Genomic DNA, 20,461 nt, shown 5'->3' on the forward strand with positions numbered 1-20,461 from the left:
GTACAAAGGATAGTGTGACAAAAGTTAGAAGTTAAATTTTGGCTACATGAGCCACTTGGAGATAGGGGTGAGTGTCAGTGAGATCAAGAAAGGCGAGAGCCAACCTAATTAGCTCAGGTGTAAGGTGGGTTTAGCCAGGACTGAAGATCCAAGTAGAACCAATAACACTGACACCGAAATACCTGAGATATTTGATGGACTAACTATCTAATGTTGTTAGCTTCTCAACTATCTACCGATTTAACTCTAAAATAACCTCACCAATTGTAATAAGCTCAAATCCTGGTCACTCCTATGATCAATGTTCAGTGTCCATTAATGTTGATCTGGTAATACACTGAATTGGTGGTGTGCCCTCTGGTACTTGACTTATTGAGTAACCCGATCATTAATTGTCGATCTCCACATTGCTAAGTAACTTCGACTATATCCACTTAGAATACATGTTCAATTTGTGCAGGTAAGTAATCATGGTCAACAAACAAGATATGAGACAGCATTAAGTTAAAAGAAGAGTTACACAAATGCAAGAAAAAGTAGAAGTCCAATTGACTGGGAGAGCTTATCAAAAAAAAAGGAAGGGGAAATAAGTAGTAAGAGGTGCAAAATGAAATGTGAACAAAAATTTGCAAAGGATATTAAAGAAAACAGTAAATTTCTTAATAGCATATTAAGAGAACAAGTGGTATGGAGGACCATTAAATACAGATGACGGCAATATATAATTGTTGTTAAGGGAAAGGAGGACTTGTTAAATGAATAAATACCCTGTATCCATTTTCACGGTAGAGGAAGTGGATAAAATGAATAATTCAAGGGGAAGAACTTAATAGATTTAATATAAGTAGAAAGATGGTAAATAATGGAATTTATGATGGAACCATCAATGGTTTACACTCAAGGACATTAAAAGAAGCCAGTTGTCATAATTTTCCAAGGGTCTCCAACTTTGGGAATTGTGCCTTTGGATTGGAAAATTGCAAACATCGCTACTTGAAGACTAAAGTGGGGAGAAACCAAGAAACTATAGGGCTGTTAGTTTAATGGTAGTTGTGGGAAGCTGTTGAAATCAATCATCAGGGACAGAGTACCTGAGCATTTGAACAAGTATCAACTGGCCAAAGTGAGTCAGTAAGAGGAATATTAAGAGGAGGTAGTAGGGGAAGCGGTGGTGGTGTAGCGGTGTTATGATCCAAGCTGAGGTTACCCCTGGACAAGCCTGATCCCAGAGTGGGACCCAGCTTGACAGATCTTAACTTTTTTATTTTTGTTTAGATACATGGAGAGTAGCTACTGAACTGAGACATAGGAGTCAGCTGATGAACTTTTAACAAAAGAATAGAACATTTATTCAACAAGAAAAGATGAATTATATTACAATACTCCTTCACCCACAATTATACCTTTACAGTTGTATACACATTTGGAAGTATGACACAAGTAACAAAAGCTATCTTATACCCTAATGTTCACAGTAAGTACACAGTTCATGTAAACCTATGGCACTCTGTGGTTAGACACACCACATTCTGAAACCAAGTGACAGATGCCACCGCAAACAGATGCTATGGATCTCTCTTCAACTCCTCCTCCCAGACGCTCGTCACTCCGTGAGCCAACCAGTCTCCCTGAATTCCGTCCTTCACACGAGGGATTCCAATCTCCACTCTCCAGGACCTCGCCTTGGAATCTTCTCCCAAACTGACATTTTCGCTCAGACACCTTCCACAAAGGTTCACCTCCAGGGTTTCGAACTCTCTTTCTTTCTGATGTTTCTCTTCCCTGGGTCACCACATGCACTCAAGCTGTCTTCCATGCACACTCCCTCAACAACTCAGCCTTAACAGTGCACCACTGCTTCACATGCCCATAGCAAAGAATTACAGACCTTCAGTTGTCTCTTTGAACCTTCTTGGAAGCTGTTCTTACTTTAAATCTGAAGCTTGGAGCCTTTCTCTCTGCCCCTCACTCTTAACTTCACTTAACAATACCTTTTCCCAGGTTCCTGTCCGTCCTTTAACTAGAAGATCGTTTTTGGACGTTCTCTTCTTCCACTCTCCTGGACTTTTGGGGTTTTTCTTAGCTTGGGACTTGTTATCGGTTCCCATTTAGGCTGCTTCTGCTTCACAGCTGCATTCAACCCAACTGAACTCAGCTTCCAAAATAAACTGCTGTCTTGTGTGCGTGTGTGCGTGTGTGCGTGTGTGCGTGTGTGCGTGTGTGCGTGTGTGCGTGTGTGCGTGCGTGCGTCGGAGTAACCTGCCTATCTGGCCACCTGTTACGAGGCAACAGCACTGTTCGTCCTATTCTTGTCGTAACACAGATACAGAAATACAAATCAAACTTAAACTTTACAGCTAAACCTCATTCCTAACACCTACAAATACAAATAAATATAAGTTAAACTACCTCTATTTCTTAACAAGTGGTATTGTCACTGGACTGGTATTCCAGAGACACAGGGTAATGCTCTGGGGACCTGTGTTCAAATCCCACCACGGCAGCTGGGGGCATTTGAATTCAGTAAAAACCTGGAATTAAAAGTTTGATCACAAAGCCATTGCCGATTTGTCATAAAAACCCTAATGTCCTTTTATGGAAGGTACCCCACAGCAATGTGGTTGATTCTTAAATACCCTCTGAAGAAGGACACCCACGTCCCATGAATGAATTTTTAAAAAAAGGTCACGTCTGATTAATCTATTTAAATGTTTGAAGATGTCACCAGCGTGCTAGACAGGGGGATTGTCTATGGATGTTGTCTACATGGACTTCCAGAAGAAGTTTAAGGTTTCGGATGTTGAGCCAATTGAAATTTTCAAGAATGAGGTTGATAGATTTTTATTTGGGATATGAAGCAGGTAGTGAGTACGTACGAATGAGCATATGAAATAGGAGCAGAAGTCGGCCATTTGGCCGTTTGAGCCTGCTCCTCCATTTAATAAGATCATGGCTGATTTGTTTGTATTTCAAATTCCACATTCTCATCTACCTCTGATAACCTTTGATTCCCTTGCCTAACAAAAATCTATCTACCTCTGCCTTAAAAATATTCAATGACCCTGCCTCCACTGTCTCCTGCGGAGGTAGAGAGTTCCAAAGTCGCACAACCCTCAGAAAATTTCTCCTCATCTCTGTCCTAAAATGGCAACCCCTAATTTTAAAACAGTGCCCCCTAGTTCTGGACTCACCCACAAAAGGAAACATCCTTACCACATCCATCTTGTTGAGACCATTCAGGATCTTATATACTTCAATCAAGTCACCCTTCACACTTCTAAACTCCTCTGGAAACAAGCCTGGTCTGTCTAACCTTTCCTCGTAAGACAACCTGCTCATTCCAGGTATTAATCTAATAAACCTCCTGTGAACCACCTCCAACTCATTTACATCCTCCCTTAAATAAGGAGACCAAAACTGCGCACAATTTCGAGATGTGGTCTCACCAATGCCTTGTATAATTGAAGCATAACATCCTTACTTTTATGTTCAATTCCTCTCATGATAAAAGATAGCATTCCATTAGCCTCTTCAATTACTTGCTGTACCTGCATACTAACGTTTTGTGACTCATGCACAAGAACACCTAGATCCCTCTGCATCTCGGAATTGTGCAGCTGTTCTTCATTTAAGTAATACTCTGCCTTTTTATTCTTCCTGCCAAAGTGAACAACTTCACATTTTCCTACATTATCCTCCATCTGCCAGATTTTTGCCCATTCACTAAACTTATCTATATCTGTCTGCAACCTCCTTATGCCCCCTTCACAACATACTTTCCTACTTTATCTTTGTGTCATCTGCAAATTTAGCTACTATACCTTCACTTCCCTCATCTGAGTCATTGATATAAATTGTAAAAGGTTGAGGTCCTAGCACAGACCCTTGCGGGACTCCACTTGTCGTACCCTGCCAATCAGAAAAGGGCCCATTTATATTCTGTCTTCTGCCAGCTAGCCAATCTTCTATCCATTCTAATATGTTACCCCCTACACCATGGGCTTTTATTTTCTGTAATAACCTTTGATATGGCACCTTGTGAAATGCCTTCTGGAAATCTGAGTACAACATGTCTACAGGCTCCCCTTTATCCACAGCATATGTCACTCCTTCAAAGAGCTCCAATAAATTGGTTAAACATGATTTTCCTTTCACAAAACCACGCTGACTCTTCCCAATTACCTTGAGCTTTTCTAAGTGCCCAAATATAACCTCCTTAATGATCGACTCTAACACCTTCCCCACGATAGAGGTCAAGCTAACTGGCCTATAGTTCCTGTTTTCCGCCTCTCTCCTTGAATAGAGGGTTATATTTGCTACTTTCCAGCCTGATGCAACCTTTCCAGAATCTAGCTATTTTTTTGAAAATTAACGCTAACGCGTCTACTACCTCATTAGCCACCTCTTTTAAGACCCTAGGGTGAAATCTATCAGGACCCAGAGACTTGTCAGTCTGCAGCTTCATCAGTTTGCTCAGTACTGCTTCCCTAGTGATTGTAATTTCACCAAGTTTCCCTCTCCCTTCCACCTCCTGATTTACAGTTTTTATTGGAATTTTTTTTGTATCCTCTATAGTGAAGACAGAAGCAAAATATTTATTCATTCCACCATTTCCTTGTTATCTATTATTAACTCCCCACTGTCACTCTCTAGAGGACCAACACTCACTTTACTTACTCTTTTCATTTTTAAATATCTGTAGAAACGCTTGCTATCCAATTTTACATTTCTAGCTAGCTTCCTCTCATACTCTAATTTCTCCTGATTAACCTTTTAGTCATTCTCTTTATATTCTGACCAATCATCTGACCTGCCATTCATCTTTGCACAGTTATATATGTTTCTTCCTTAAGTTTGTTGCTTTCCTTAACTCCTTTAGTTAACAACGGATGGTGGGTCCTCCCTTTAGAATTTTTCTTTATAGTAGGAATATACTTGAGTATTCGGAAATATCTCTTTAAATGTCTGCCACTGCTTCTCTATTGATCTATCTCCCAACCTAGTATCCCAGTTCACTTCAACTAGCTCAGCTTTCATGCCCACATAGTTGCCCTTATTTAAGTTTAAAACACCTGTCTTAGACCCACTCTTCTCCCTTTGACTGAATTTTACATCCAGTTTAAAGGGAGTTGTGTTTTAGATCAGCCATTATCTAATTAAATGTAAACGGTCTCAAGAGACTGAATAGCCTCCTGTTCCTATATATTAATTAATTTTGCACTCATTGTTTGACTTTAATGAGTTTGTAGTCAATAAATAGTTGTTAGTGGATGACTTTCGGTCTGACTTCTTTGGTTTGGAAAGAAAGGATTAATTCATTGTCAGAACTTGTACCTCTCCTAATGGAGAATTGGGAAGATAAACTCAAATTCAGTCTGAACTCAAAACTCAATCATGTAAAGTGTTACTTAGTAGTACAGAACTTGAAGTAGTACTGAAAAGAGAAACGTGTTGCCAAAACTTTTTGTTTTGCACTCATCAGGACAAATGTAAGAATGCCAAATTTCAAACAATCACAACAATTTATACTCCAGGAGAAAAGGGTGCTGATTGGTTGTGTAAGGGGGTGTGAGAGTCCCTTGCGGAGTCTCACTTTGGTTCGGAGCCGTACTGTGGACGAACAAGAATGAGTGCCTCAATACCAAACAATGTATGAGAACAACAATCTTCACTAGACAACTATTAAACAATTATTAATGAATAAAAGGAAATGAAAGTTAACTTTTTTGGAAAGAAAGGAAGAAAAAACTTTTAACATGTATGTGTATAAAAAATATAAAGGAAGAAAGCCAACTTTACATAAATACTATATTGCAAGTGTTAACCCCAAATTGGTGTTTTCAAGACTGCTCCCAAAATGGTGAAATTCCCCTTGGCTCCTTGCACGGGTGGGCACTCCGGTCACTCACTCTGTCCACTCGCTCCATCGACAGCCCTTCGTTCCGAAGTCTTGGGTGGTTGACTAACCCACTCCGGCTGCAGACCCGAATGTTGGGGGCTGTGCTCCTTTTAAGTCCAATTTCTGGCTCCATTCCAGCCTTTCAAGGCTTTACTCAAATTTTCTCCAAACAAGGAGAAATGTTTGGAGAATACATGAGTCGTAGAGATCTACAGCATAGAAAAAGGCCCTTCGGCCCATCGAGTCTGCGCTGGTCAAACAAGTACCTAACTATTCTAATCCCATTTTCCTGCACTAGGCCCATAGCCTTGTATGCCATGGCATCGCAAGTGCGCATCCAAATACTTCTTAAATGTTATGAGGGTTTCTGCCTCTACCACCCCTTCAGGCAGTGAGTTCCAGATTTACACCACCCTCTGGATGAAAAAATTCCTCCTCGCATCCCCTCTAAACCTCCTGCCACTTATCTTAAATCTATGCCCCCTGGTTATTGATCCCTCCACCAAGGGGATAAGTTCCTTCCTGTCTACCCTATCTATGCCCCTCATAATTTTAAACACCTCAATCATGTCCCCTCCTCAATCTCCTCTGCTCCAGGGAAAATAATCCCAGTCTATCCAATCTCTCCTCATAACTATAAAACTCCAACCTGGGCAACATCCTGGTAAATCTCCTCTGCACTGTCTCTAGTGCAATCACATCCTTTCTATAATGCAGATTCCAGAACTGCACGCAATACTCTAGCTGTGGCCTAACCAGTGTTTTATACAGTTCCAGCATAACTTCCCTGCTCTTATATCCTATGCCTCGGCTAATAAAGGCAAGTATTCTACATGCCTTCTGAACCGCCTTATCTACCTGTCCCGCGACCTTAAGGGACTGGTGGACATGCACACCAAGGCCCCTCTGATCCTCGGTACTTCCCAGAGTCCTACCATTCATTGTGTATTCCCATGCCTTGTTTGTCCTGCCCAAGTGCATCACCTCACACTTATCTGGATTAAATTCCATTTGCCACTGATCAGCCCATCTGACCAGCCTGTCTATATCCTCCTGTAACCTAAGGCTATCCTCCTCATTATTTACCACCCCACCAATTTTCATGTCATCCGCAAACTTACTGGTCAACTCTCCTACATTCAAATCTAACTCGTTTATATATACCACAAACAAGGGATCCAACACCAATCCTTGTGGAACCCCACTGGAGTCCTTATCAATTCTCTCAGGTTCTATAAGGCTTTGCTATAAGACTTTGCAATATTCAAGTTGTTTACACATCTCCCATCCGCCATCAATCAGGTTGTGTGTCCATCAATCAAATTCCATCTGTTGATTCCATAACATAGTTGACCAACCCACGTGCAAGTTTATTCATTGTCCTGGCTTGTAGTTCAAGGGTCATTGAATTCAGTAAGAAAAATGACACCCGATAAATAAAAGACAACGTTTATTTTAGATGCCTAGTTTGAAAGGGGAAAACAATGATGTAGACAAAATGCCAGCTGTGAATGGCCAGTATGAAAAACAAGGTCTTGGGAAAACACTCCCCTTGCTCCCAAGTAATTCAAAAAAGGTGCAAGACTTGAACATATTCCTGTTTGCAGAGAATAGGTACCTGTGCAGAGAATGGGTACCTGTATATGAATGTATGTCGCTTCTAGCAAGCATAAACTGATTATCTTAAATTGGTTGTTAGTGTCGTTATTAGCACAGTTAGGATTGTTCAGCAAGTGCTACACAATCACGGAATCACATCTAACAGTAGACGTTTTGATTTGATTTTCTCTGCCTGTTACAAAAAAACCAAAGGAACATGTTGTTTGATTCGATCCACTAATCGTTGGGGCTTATGACCTCCATACCTGCATCACTCTGGCACTGAAATTCATACACCCTACTGTCTACTGCAAGCTTACTTTCACCAGACAATATACATTTCAGGATTTGTGTAACTGCAAGTGCTATCAAATTGGCTTTATCAGCAATCTTGTAAATAGGGCCAGAGCCTTTTTTTTATTCATTCATGGGATGTGGGCTTCGCTGGCTAGGCCAGCATTTATTGCCCATCCCTAATTGCACTTGAGAAGGCACTGCTGTGCTGCCTCCTTGAATTGCTGCAGATGACTGACCTCCACCTAACACAACCATCTACCTTTGTGCTAGGTATGACTCCATCCAGCGGTGAGTTTTCCCCCTGATTCCCATTGACTCCAATCTTGCTAGGGCTCCTTGATGCCACACTCGGTCAAATGCGGCCATGATTGTCAAGGGCAGTCACTCTCACCTCACCTCTGGAGTTCAGCTCTTTTGTCCATGTTTGATCCAAGGCTGTAATGAGGTCAGGAGCTGAGCGACCCAGACGGAACCCAAACTGAGCGTCAGTGAGCAGGTTATTGCTAAGCAAGTGCCGCTTGGTAGCACGATTGATGACCCCTTCCACCACTTTACTGATGATTGAGAGCAGACTGCTGTGGTGGTAATTGGTTGGGTTGGATTTGTCCTACTTTTTGTGTACAGGACATGGCTGGGCAAATTTCCACATTGCTGGCTAGATGGCAGTGTTGTAGCTGTACTGAAACAGCTTGGCTAGGAATGTGGCAAGGAATTGTTTATTCCTGTCTGGTGCAAAAGTAAAATAGGAAAGGTGGCCAAACCATGGCTTACAAGTGAAATTAGAGATAGTATTAGATGCAAGGAAAAGACATACAAATTGGCCAGAAAAAACAACAGACCTGAGGATTGGGAGCACTTTAGAATTCAGCAAAGAAGGACCAAGGGATTGATTAAGAAGGGGAAAATAGAGTACGAGAGTAAGCTTGCGGGGAACATAAAAACTGACTGTAAAAGTTTCTATAGGTATGTGAAAACAAAAAGATTGGTGAAGACAAATGTAGGTCCCTTACAGTCAGAAACAGGGGAATTTATAATGGGGAACAAAGAAATGGCTGACCATCTAAATACATACTTTGGTCCTGTCTTCACAATGGAGGACACAAATAACATACCAGAAATGTTGCGGAACACAGGGTTTAGGGAGAGAGAGGAACTGAAAGTAATCAGTATTATTAAGGAAATGATGTTGGAGAAATTGATGGGATTGAAGGCCGATAAATCCCCAGGGCCTGATAATCTCCATCCCAAAGTACTTAAGGAAGTGGCCCTAGAAACAGTGGATGCATTGGTGGTCATCTTCCGAGATTCTATAGACTCTGGAACAGTTTCTACAGATTGAAGGGTAGCTAATGTAACCCCACTATTTAAAAAGGGAGGTAGAGAGAAAACAGGGAATAATAGACCAGTCAGCCTGACGTTGGTAGTGGGGAAAATTCTAGAGTCCATTATAAAAGATTTAATAACTGAACACTTGGAAAACAGTGGCAGAATCGGACAGAGTCAGCATGGATTTACGAAAGGGAAACCATGCTTGACAAATCTACTGGAATTTTTCGACAATATAACTGGTAGAGTTGATGAGGGGGAGGCAGTGGATGTGGTTTATTTGGACTTTCAGAAGACTTTCGACAAAGTCCCACATGGATTAGCGTATAAAATTAAAGCGCATGGGATTGGGTGTAGTGCATTGAGATGGATAGAAAGCTGATTGGCAGACAGGAAACAAAGAGTAGGAATAAACGGGTCTTTTTCCGAATGGCAGGCAGTGACTAGTGGTGTACCTCAGGGATCAGTGCTGGGACCCCAGCTATTCACAATATATATTAATGACTTAGATGAGGGAACTAAATGTAATATCTCCAAATTTGCAGATGACACAAAGCTGGGTAGGAGGGTGAGCTGTGAGGAGGATGCAGAGATGCTTCGGTGTGATTTGGACAAACTGAGTGAGTGGGCAAATGCATGGCAGATGCAGTATATTGTGGGTAAATGTGAGGTTATCCACTTTGGTAGCAAAAACAGGAAGGCAGATTATTATCTGGATGGCTATAAATTGAGAGAGGAGAATGTGCAACGAGACCTGGGTGTCCTCGTACACCAGTTACTGAAGGTAAGCATGCAGGTGCAGCAGGTGCTAAAGAAGGCAAATGGTATGTTGGCCTTCATAGTGAGAGGATTTGAGTACAGGAGCAGGGATGTCTTGCTGCAATTATACAGGGCCTTGATGAGACCACACCTGGAATATTGTGTGCATTTTTGGTTCCCTTATCTGAGGAAGGATGTTCTTGCTATAGAGGGAGTGCAGTGAAGGTTTACCAAACTGATTCTTGGATGGCGGGACTGACATATGAGGAGAGATTGAGTCGGTTAGGATTATATTCACTGGAGTTCAGAAGAATGAGGGGGGATCTCATAGAAACCTATAAAATTCTAACAGGAGTAGACAGGGTAGATGCAGGAAGGATGTTCCCAATGGTGGGAGAGTCCAGAACCAGGGGTCACAGTCTGAGGATACGGGGTAGACCATTTAGGACTGAGGTGAGGAGAAATTTCTTCATCAGAGAGTGATGAGCCTGTGTAATTCGCTACCACAATGTAATTGAGGCCAAAACATTATATGTTTTCAAGAAGGAGTTAGATATAGCTCTTGGGGTGAAAGGGATCAAAGGATATGGGGAGAAAGGGGGAGCAGGCTATTGAGTTGGATGATCAGCCATGATCATAATGAATGGCCTACTCCTATTTTCTATGTTTCGATGAAGGCCTAGTATTCACTACAATTGTTGGAATATTGTCAAGATCCAGTATCCAGTTCCTTTAGCTGTTTCTTGATATTTGTGGAGTAAATAGAATTGGCTGAAGACTGGCATCTGTGATGCTGGGGACCTCCAGAGGCTGTTTGGCACACAAGTTGCCTTGTGTTGTAGCATCACCCAGGTTGACATCTCATTGTTAGGTATGCATGGTGCTGCTCTTGGCATGCCCTCCTGCACTCTTCAGTGAACCAGGGTGGATCCCCTGGCTTGGTGGTAATGGTAGTTTGGGGGATGAGGTTACAGATTGTGTTTGAGTACAATTTTGCTGCTGCTCCTGGCCCACAGCACCTCATGGTTGCCCAGTCTTACGTTGCCAGATCTGTTGGAAATTTATCCCGTTTAGCACAATGGGAGTGCCACACAACATGATGGAGGGTATTCTTGATGTGAAGATAGGGCTTTGCCTCCATAAAGACTGTGCAGTGGTCACTCTTACCGATACTGTCATGGACAGATGCATCAGTGGCAGGCAGGTTGGTAAGAATGGGGTCAAGTGTGTTTTTTCCTCCTGTTGGTTCCTTCACCACCTGCTGTGGACCCAGTCTAGCAGCTACGTCCTTTAGTACTCGACCAGCTCGGTCAGTAGTGGTGCTACCGAGCCATTCTTGATGATGGGCATTGAAGTCCCCCACCCAGAGTACATTCTGCACCCTTGCCACCCTCAGTGCTTCCTCAAAGTGGTGTTCAACGTGGAGGAGTACTGATTCATCAGCTGAGGCGGGACAGTATGTGGTATTCAGGAAGTTTTCTTTCCTGTGTTTGACATGATGCCATGAGACTTAATGGGGTCTGGAGTCGTGTTGAAGACTCCTAGGGCAATTCCCTCCTGACTGTATACCACTGTGCCACCTCCACCACTGGGTCTGTCCTGCTGGTGGGACAGGACATACTCAGGGATAGTGATGCTGTTGTCTGGGACATTGTCTGTAAGGTATGATCCCGCGAGTATGTCTGTGTCAGGCTGTTGCTTGACTAGTCTGTGAAACAACTCTGCCAATTTTGGCATAAGCCCCTAGATGTTAGTAAGGAGGACTTTGCAAGATCGACAGGGCTGACTGAGTTTGCCGTTGTCATTTCCGGTGCCTAGGTCAATTCCAGGTGGTCTGTCTGGTTTCATTCCTTTCTCACGTTTTAGCGGTTTGATACAACTGAGTGGCTTGCTTGGCCATTTCAGAGGGTGTTTAAGAGTCAACCACATTGCTGTGGGTCTTGAATCACATGTAGGCCCAAGCAGATAAGGACAGCAGATTTCCTTCCCTACAGGACATTAGTGAACCAGATGGGTTGTTACAACAATTGATGATGGTTTCATGGTCATCATTAGACTTTTAATTCCAGATTTTTATTGAATTCAAATTTTACCGTTTGCCGTGGTGGGTTTCAAACCTGGGCCCGCAGAGCATTACCCTGGGTTTCTGGATTACTAGTCCAGCGACAATATGACTATGCCACCGCCTGCCCTCCCCATTTGCTCACCTTGCAAGTTTGACACACAGTTGAGCAATGCCATGTATGAATTTCATGGGCTGGTGCGATGCTAGTCTGTATGTTCCGATGCTTGGCTGATTGAATCATACAGCCTGTTCTTTCGGTCGTTCTTAATAGACAGAGTACAGACTGTACTCAACCAGCTCTCACTTGCAAAACCCAAAACAAACGTCTGCTGTTAGATGTGATTCCACGATTGGGCAGTACTGAACAATCCTGAGTGTGCTAATAGCTACATTAACAAATTTAAGATAATCAGTCAAGCTCGTAATATGGCTCATTTATACTTGCTAGAAGCAACATATATTCATATGCAGGGACCCGCTCTCTGCAAACGAAAGGAATATGTTTAAGCCTTGCATCTTTTTTGAGTCACCCGGGAGTTTGGGGAGCCTTTATTTTCCTGTTGCCTTCTCCATGGCAATGCCTTGGCCACTCGGAGTCAACTTGCCAACTAGTCAGCATCCTTTTCTTCTGTAGCGTAAATTGTGATCACTTGAAATTTGGCATTTTTACATTTGTCCTGATAAATGCAAGATAAAAAGCTTCAGCACCATGTCTCTCCTTTGAGCAATATTCAAGTATTGTAAAGTGGTTCAGTGCGCCCACTTGGGCATCTTTTCTACTTAGACCTGGGCGGTTAACCTCAGATCTTCTTCAGTGAAGAGCTAAGTGTGGATGTTCAGGGTCCGCCTGGTTCCTTGGCATATATTTGTTGTGACACTGAAGTTAATGTCTTCCGAGAAACTTGAGATGAACAATAAATACTACCATATTGGGGTCATCTGCATCACAAGAATAAATATTTTAGACATTGTAGTAGAAAGCTAATAATCAACTGTGTTACGATCCCAATAGAGATGGCTGATGTTGAAAGAGAAATTCAAACACCGAGTCTTGGTGCAAAGGCGTTTGAGGGGAAACTTGATAGAGTTGTACAAGATTATGATACATTTTGATAAGATAGACAAGGAAAAACTCTTCTGATTAGCTGCTGGTAGAAGGACGAGGTGACACAAATTTAAGACCTTGGGCAAGAGGTACAGGTGGAATGTGAGGAAGAACTTTTTTTATGCAATGAGTGGTAATGACTTGGGACACTCTGCCCACGAGGGTGGTAGAAGCAAAAACAGTCAATGATTTCAAAAGGATATTAGATAGACACTTGGAGGAAATAAACTTGCAGGTCTACAGGGACGGAGAGGGGGAATGGGACTGACTGGTTTGCTCCGCAGGGAGTTGGCATGGACCTAATGGGCCAAAAAGCAGACTGCTGTGCTGTAAATTACACTGACTCTTGGAATCTTGTTTCATTGTTTCAGAAAATAACTGAAGCCAGAAAATTTCAGGTTTAAAACAAATGAATTTTATTATATAAGAATCAAGTAAAGCAAACGCTACTAAATAAACACTACCCGAGGTGAATACTTACACTTTACATCAATAGGCACAATAAAACCTAATCACATATACGTTAGACTAAAATTCTCAACTGAACTTCCCTTTTTTCATTATGACTTCCCCCAGAAAATCTTTGGCTACTTATCAGGTACTTGAAGGTTATCCACTTTCTTGAGACTAACTCCAAACTTTTCCACAGCAGCTGTGCAAGTTCTGGGATTCATCGGCTGAAGCCTGAACTTTACTCGCAATTCCTGCATGCTGATTTTGACAGAAACTTAGAAACACCCCTAGTTTCTAATAACTTGATATTCTCCCAGTCCACAGCTGTTCCACTGCTCTTGGCAAATTCTTTTCCTCTGCCTTCTGAACTCAGGGCTTATGCTCACCAACCTGGGTGCTTTCAGTTCCAACCCCAAAGACCTTCTGGCTTCTCCAAGTTGAACTGTTTGTTTTCTATGAGGGTTACTGTAGATTTCTTCCTCTAGCTCCAAACTAGGCAAATCTTCCAGCCTCTCTTCCCTCACTAACTCGGTTTCCAAATGGAGCTCGAGCTCCCACCTGCACTCTGCGCGTTAAATAGTATTTTCTCTGCTTAAGGCTAACATTTATCTCTCTTGCTCCCTCGACTCAGCTGCAAACTGCACAAGACTAAAACATCAACTGTCTCTGTCTGATATCAGAGTATAACCCTCTTGCAAAACAAAAGATACAACTCTAAAACATATGAATTTTGAAATCAGACATTCAGAACAACTGTTTGTCAGTTTAAAATAGCAAATATCTCAAACGCCCTTAAGTCATGAACTGCCGCACCCATTAGGGATTTATTAAATTTATTTCTGCTTGCACCTGGATAATTGAGTGCTAACCTACAGGGAACCCCCTTTAATGGACTTCAGAACTACTTACAGATACTTTTCCCCACAATTAAATTATTCTAAAAACTATTCAGGATGATATGGTATGTTGCATCTTTTTTCTTCCTATTATAAAGCAAACTTTTTCTGTTACAGTGGCACTGTTTTTCAGCTTGTTAAGACAGTAACTAGTTTTGGTTAGTTTGCCTGCTGCCGTCATAAGTCCCAATGTGTTCTTACTAATGAGATTTGTGCATTCAAGGGATGTGGTGTACCTACACATCTGCTTAGAAAATATCTTGAGATTTCAAAGCTAGAAGTAAAAAGGGAACATGCACCTGTTACTTGAACTTGAATGCACCTTTACTCGAAGGTAGGAGAAATCAGTTGTTTTGTTCAATTAAATTGTCCCAAAGGTTTAGAATAATATTAGAAGATGTAGAATGAGCACATGCCCTTTTAAATTATAGACCTGAAAGGCACTGTGTTTTGTAAATCCACAGTATTAAGCCAAATATTTCAAAATTTTAATGTTATGTAGTCTACGTTTTAAAGAATCGTCAAAATACAGACTAGTCTGTGATGGGGAAAAATATGCTTGGGTAAGCAGTGTTAAGAAATGTGAACTTGTTCTGGGCAGAGGCCAAGGTCTCCATTTTCCAGCAGGCCCAAGAGTTCCGGTGCATGCACGGAGCATGGCAAGGTTACACGTACTCCGTTCTAGTTTGTTTTTTGCAGTTAAAGGGCTCAGCCAACTGGGACATCCTTAGTGCATCCTTAGCGTGAAAACAACGACCACGGGACCTGTGGTGGCAGGAAAAGGTAAGTCCACATGACTAGGTGTGTTGGAAGGCAGAAGAAGAGTCTCCAGGCAACAAAAGTGATACTGTTGGTCCAGGTAGTGAGGGCTCCGGAGAAGTCCTGGGGATCTATGAAGATTGCAGAAGATCGCTGGCTCCATGTTGGAAAGGGTTGGGGCTCAGAAGAACCCCTAGAGCCGTTTAAAGCTCGGTGCAGAGAGGAGACTGGAGTTTGGAGAAACCCAGACAGTGCCAGATCAGTGAGACTAGCAGTCCGCTAGAGAGCTGAAACTTTGCCAGTAATTGGATGCTAGAGTGCACCTTTGAATCCTGTGGAAGGCAGTCTCAGGAGAAGCAATTGAACCACCAGGAGGTGTGTAGTCATTGAGGCAGTCTGGATCAGAGTGGCTTTTGAGGGAATTCAGAGGCTAGATTTTCGGAAGTGGAGACTTGCAATCCCTTGTGAAGGAGACACAGTTTTAACAAGATTATGCAGCTCACAGTGATCATTGATGTCTGGCTGGGTTGCGGAGAAATCTGAGAAATCTGTTTTGGTCGCATCTTCCGTTTTTAATGTGCAACGTGATGTATTCAACCACAATTTGCCTGTTAACTCTTGATTACCTCAGGTTAATTCTGAATGTTAGAGTACAAGAAAGATATTGTAAATTGCTTTACTTTTCTGACTTTGTATAGTGAAGAGTATTTTGTTTGATTGAAACCATGGAGTCTTGTGGCTTTATTCTCTTTGTAAGTACCTGGAATATCAAACTTTGTCTACTTCAAACAAAAATTTACTGGTCCCTAACCAGATCGTAACAGGAGACATAATATTATTTATTTCCTTTTGAGAATGACTGCTACTTAAATGTCAGAAATATGCACACTAATCCTACTGTATTTTGGTGTATTGACATGAGCTGTGGAGTACAATTCACATATATTAAAAAGTACAGAATCAAAACCTTTGGATAATTATACTGCTATGCTATGAATGTAATGAGTTCACACTGATACTTGTTTACATACATAAAGATTGCAAATGTATGCATTTATATGTCTGTATACACACAATGGTGATACATTAATTGAAAATTTACACACCTGTATCGCTGCTGTGCAACTCCATAACTGGTCATACTCTACTGTATTGGCTCCAATGCAAATTAAGGAGCTGTCATAACACTGTATAAATGTTTGCGTCTACTTACTCGTACAACTTGTTGTCTGTCCCCCACCCCACTCTTTGGATTTATGTTGGCAAATAGTGTGGAGTTGCTTTAAGACAAGTAAACAGGATGCTTATGCTAGGTGCCTTTCAGTTTTGCAGTGTATTTGATGCAGCTATGTATCTTTAGCATTGAATTGTTCACATTAGTAGCGTTATACCTGCCTGAGCAATATAGTGTCTCAAGTTTAAGAGTGAAAAGGCATTTTAATGATTCCTGAGTGTGCTGGAGTTTGTAATCTAATGATAGCATACATTTTCAAGGACTTGGATTTTTGTCCCAAGTAATCTTGATTTTTTTCTGACTCCTGGGTTTATATCCCAGAAAGATGAAAGGCTCCTCTGATTAACTTTATCTGTGAACTGCTGGTGTTGTGCTGTGATTTGTCATCAAAACTGTATCTTACGCTGCTTGCCTTTTTGTATTGAGGTTTTGAATGTTGTAAAGCTTATCTATTTAAATCCACAAACCCCCGGTGGTGTTTTAAATGAAATGGTTCAGTTCAGTAAAATAGCCAGCCAAGATTTTGGGGTATTTCGTTTTACTACTTGGATTGGCATAATCTCCAGCAGTCAGTAGTGTTGCATGGATACTTATATTCTGATGGACCATGGAATGGAATGCTGCTCGTGCAGCAGATGAATTCGTTGTTGACACGGTTTGTTCAGAGTGATAATTATGTTACGGACAGGAGACAGAGGCAAAACTGAACTCCTTTTACCTCTCGCCATCCGTCCGTGAACAGAGATGTTTTAATTGTTTAGAAATAGGCTGTGGCGTGTTTCTCCAAACCCTCAGGGTGGGATTTTCTGGCCCCTCCTGCCAGAAGGGTAAGTTTATAATGATGCAACTGACATCCATCTCTCTTCCTTGGTTCCTTTTTGAAATGGACCTCAACAGTCCCAGGTGTGAAATGGTGGCAGTTAGTGCCTCTGCAGATATAATGAGTTTCAATGTCTCTCTTTGTTATAGTTCGCTGGTTTCATGGTTATATTGGGTTCTTATGATGAGAAGTGAGATTCCACAAGGCTGAGGGTGGAACTCTTTTGTCCTTGTAACTGCTATTGGAAATTTTCAGAAACTGTAGCCAATCTTGAGTCATATGACCTGTAGCAGCCATCTTTAGGATCATTTTTAAATAAGCAAGAGAAATAAAGTTTGATTTACACAGTTTATGATTTTTTTCATGTCTTACTGACATGTCAGTAGGTTGTAAGATTGAGTTAGTATTCTGTATCTTTGATTATCAGCTTTGGGAGTTGACTAGAATTTCAGAAATATTTACTTTTAAATGTTCTACTTGTGGCTGGTGGCCTTAAGAGTTGCAGAGAGTTGGGTGCTGTGCAAGAGCAATAGTTGTTTAATGTTGTTCTTCCATCCCAGCCGGAAAAAAGACTCTTGTCTTCAGTTACCTCTTTGTTTAACATTGTGTTCAAGATGTTTAACATTGTGTTCAAGATGAGGAAATTGCCAAAGAATTATGGATATGAGTTTACTCCCTTTATTGTCCATCTTTCCTTCCCCTTCCCCACCCATACCTCCGAGCATAAATATTTGTCAGTGTGCTTTCTTTGCGCATCTCATTCTAATTTTCATCAAAAATCTGATTACCTGCTGTTTTTTTTAAAAGCACTGGAGTGATAAAGAGAATAGCTGAACCCTCAGTTCAAGGAAGGCCCCAGGTTTCGTCCCTGGTTTGTTATGGGTTAGCTGGTCAAAGGTAGTTACACATCCATATGTTACAGTGGGGAAAATGTAATTGAAGTTTCCATTAGTGCTGGCTGACATTAAAAACATAAAAAAACAGAGAGATTGACAACACAGAAGGAGGCTATTCTGTGCTGGCCAAAAAGGAATTACCCAGCCTATTCCCATCTTCCAGTTCTGGTTCCATGGCCTGGTATGAAGTGCTTTTTAAATGCAGTGAGAGTTCCTGCCTCTACCACCATTTCAGGCAGTGAGTTCCAGACTATTACCACCCTCTGGGTGAAAAAAGTACTCCTCAAATCCCCTCTAATCCTTCAACCAATTACTTTAATTCTGTACCCCCTTAGGCTATTGACCTCTCTGCTATTGGAAATAGGTCCTTCCGATGCACCATATCTAGGCCCCCTCATAATTATAGACACTTCAGTTAAATCTCTCTTCAGCCTCCTACATTACAAACAAAACAACTGCAGCCTAACCAATCTTTCCTTACAGCTAAAATTCTCTATTTCTGGCAACATCCTTGTAAATCTCCTCTGTAGTGCGATCACATTGTACCTGCAGTGTGGTCGGCAGAATTTAGAAGAATTTGGTACTCGAGCTGTGGCCTAACTAGTGGTTTATACAATTCTACCATTCGCCTCTGTTCTTGTATTCTATACCTCAGCTAAAAGGAAAGTATCCCATATGCCTTCTTAACCACCTTATATTACCTGTCCTGCTACCTTCAGGAATCGATGGATATGCACTCTATGATCCCACTGTTCCTCTATGCTTCACAGAATTCTCTTATTTATTGAGTATTCCCTTGCTGTTGTCATGACTCACTGGGGATAGTGCGCTGTAATATCAAGCCCCATTATTCCACGATCCACGACAAATGTGAAAAGTTTGGCCAAACCACCAGATTGCCCCAATTCTACCCAACTGTTTAATTTAGGTTAACAGAATACGAGCACCAAGTTTGTAAACTTAATAACTAAATAACTGTTTATTGAGCAAATTGCCTTTAACTAGTGGCAAAGAAATATGAACTGCTAACTTCTAACTCAATGACTTAAACTCCATCCCTTCTTAAACCCTGACTCCCGCGGGTGCGACACCTGACACACAAAACATGGATTTTAAGGGTGAGATAAAATAGTTCAATAGCACCAATCTGGAGCACAGGATTAGATGGGTTGATTTTGATAGATGTCTCCCAGGTTCCTTGCAGCTTGTTGTTGATGACATGAGGTGGTCTCCCAGCACTCTCAATCTGTAGTTCAGTGGTTGAAAAACTTGCTTTTCAGTGTGTCTACTGGTATTTTTCCCCTTTTCTTCTTGACAGGGGTTTTCAGAGAAAGCGGGTTACAGAGATGAGTGATAGCCAGCTAGCTATTGTGGCAGAATTGCTGGAATCTTAATAACATTGGAGAAGAGAGATTGCAGGTCTTCCCTCTTTTCAGGCTAGGAGCTGTTCTGCCTGTACTGATACCACACAAAACCCTGGTCACCTGGTCAGGAGCCAATTAAAATGTTGTCATCAGGCAGTTCCCCTTAGTCCAGAACCCCTTTCCGGCACCATCCTATTCTCTTTTAGCACCCTATGTTCCAAGATAGCGATATTGTAGATATTCCTCATCCTGCTCCAGTGAACATATCTTTCAACTGCAGTCATGGTAGTTTCTTAAAGCCACAGTCCAATTTTAAAGCTGCCATCCAAGAAAAAAATAGGTTCTTTACATTGCGCATGTCCTTCCCAAATGCATTTCTCTGGATTGAAATTGAGCCGCCATTTTTTTGGCCAGCTGACCAGTCCATTGATATCTTCCTGCAGTCTACAGCCTTCTTCCTCACTACCAACCATACGATCAATTCCTGTATCATCAGCAAATTTCTTAATCTCCTCCCGTCCCTGCCCCTGCCCACTCCCCCCACCTGACCCCTACATTTAAGTCAAAGTCATTGATATATACCTCAAACAGCAAGGGTGCAGTACTGAGCCCTGCGGAAGCCCCTGGAAACAGCTGTTGGCCATAACCTTTTTTTGTTCCTGCTGCTAAGATGATTTTAGATCCAACTTGCCACTTCCCTCTTTGATCCATGAAGTTTAAAATTTTTGGCCAGTCTGCTATGTTGCATGTTGGTGATTAAATGATGACAAATGTTAGCTTAGCTGCAACTTTTTTTCAGCGTACCTACTGTATGTTGCATTAAAGCTAAAATAAAGTAGGTTATGAATTTCCTGTCAAGCAACAGTACGTGTCATTAGCCTTATTGAGATACTATTTGTTCTTAACTGGGCAAGAAGAAAAAAAATATGCATATTTAAAAACAGCTGTTTCCTCGGAACAAACATTAGAGAAAAGGGGTTAAGAGGTTA

The 20,461-nt window shown here is 41.6% G+C and overlaps 1 protein-coding gene across 3 annotated transcripts in view; it reads left to right on the top strand.

Annotated features, from left to right (window-relative positions):
• spina (spindlin a) overlaps window positions 1–20,461 on the top strand; it is a 108,871-nt gene that overhangs the window by 56,702 nt on the left and 31,708 nt on the right. The gene's annotated exons all lie outside the window — the stretch shown is intronic.

Source organism: Cetorhinus maximus, chromosome 2, assembly GCF_964194155.1.
Source record: "Cetorhinus maximus chromosome 2, sCetMax3.hap1.1, whole genome shotgun sequence".
Taxonomy (NCBI): Eukaryota; Metazoa; Chordata; class Chondrichthyes; order Lamniformes; family Cetorhinidae; genus Cetorhinus; species Cetorhinus maximus.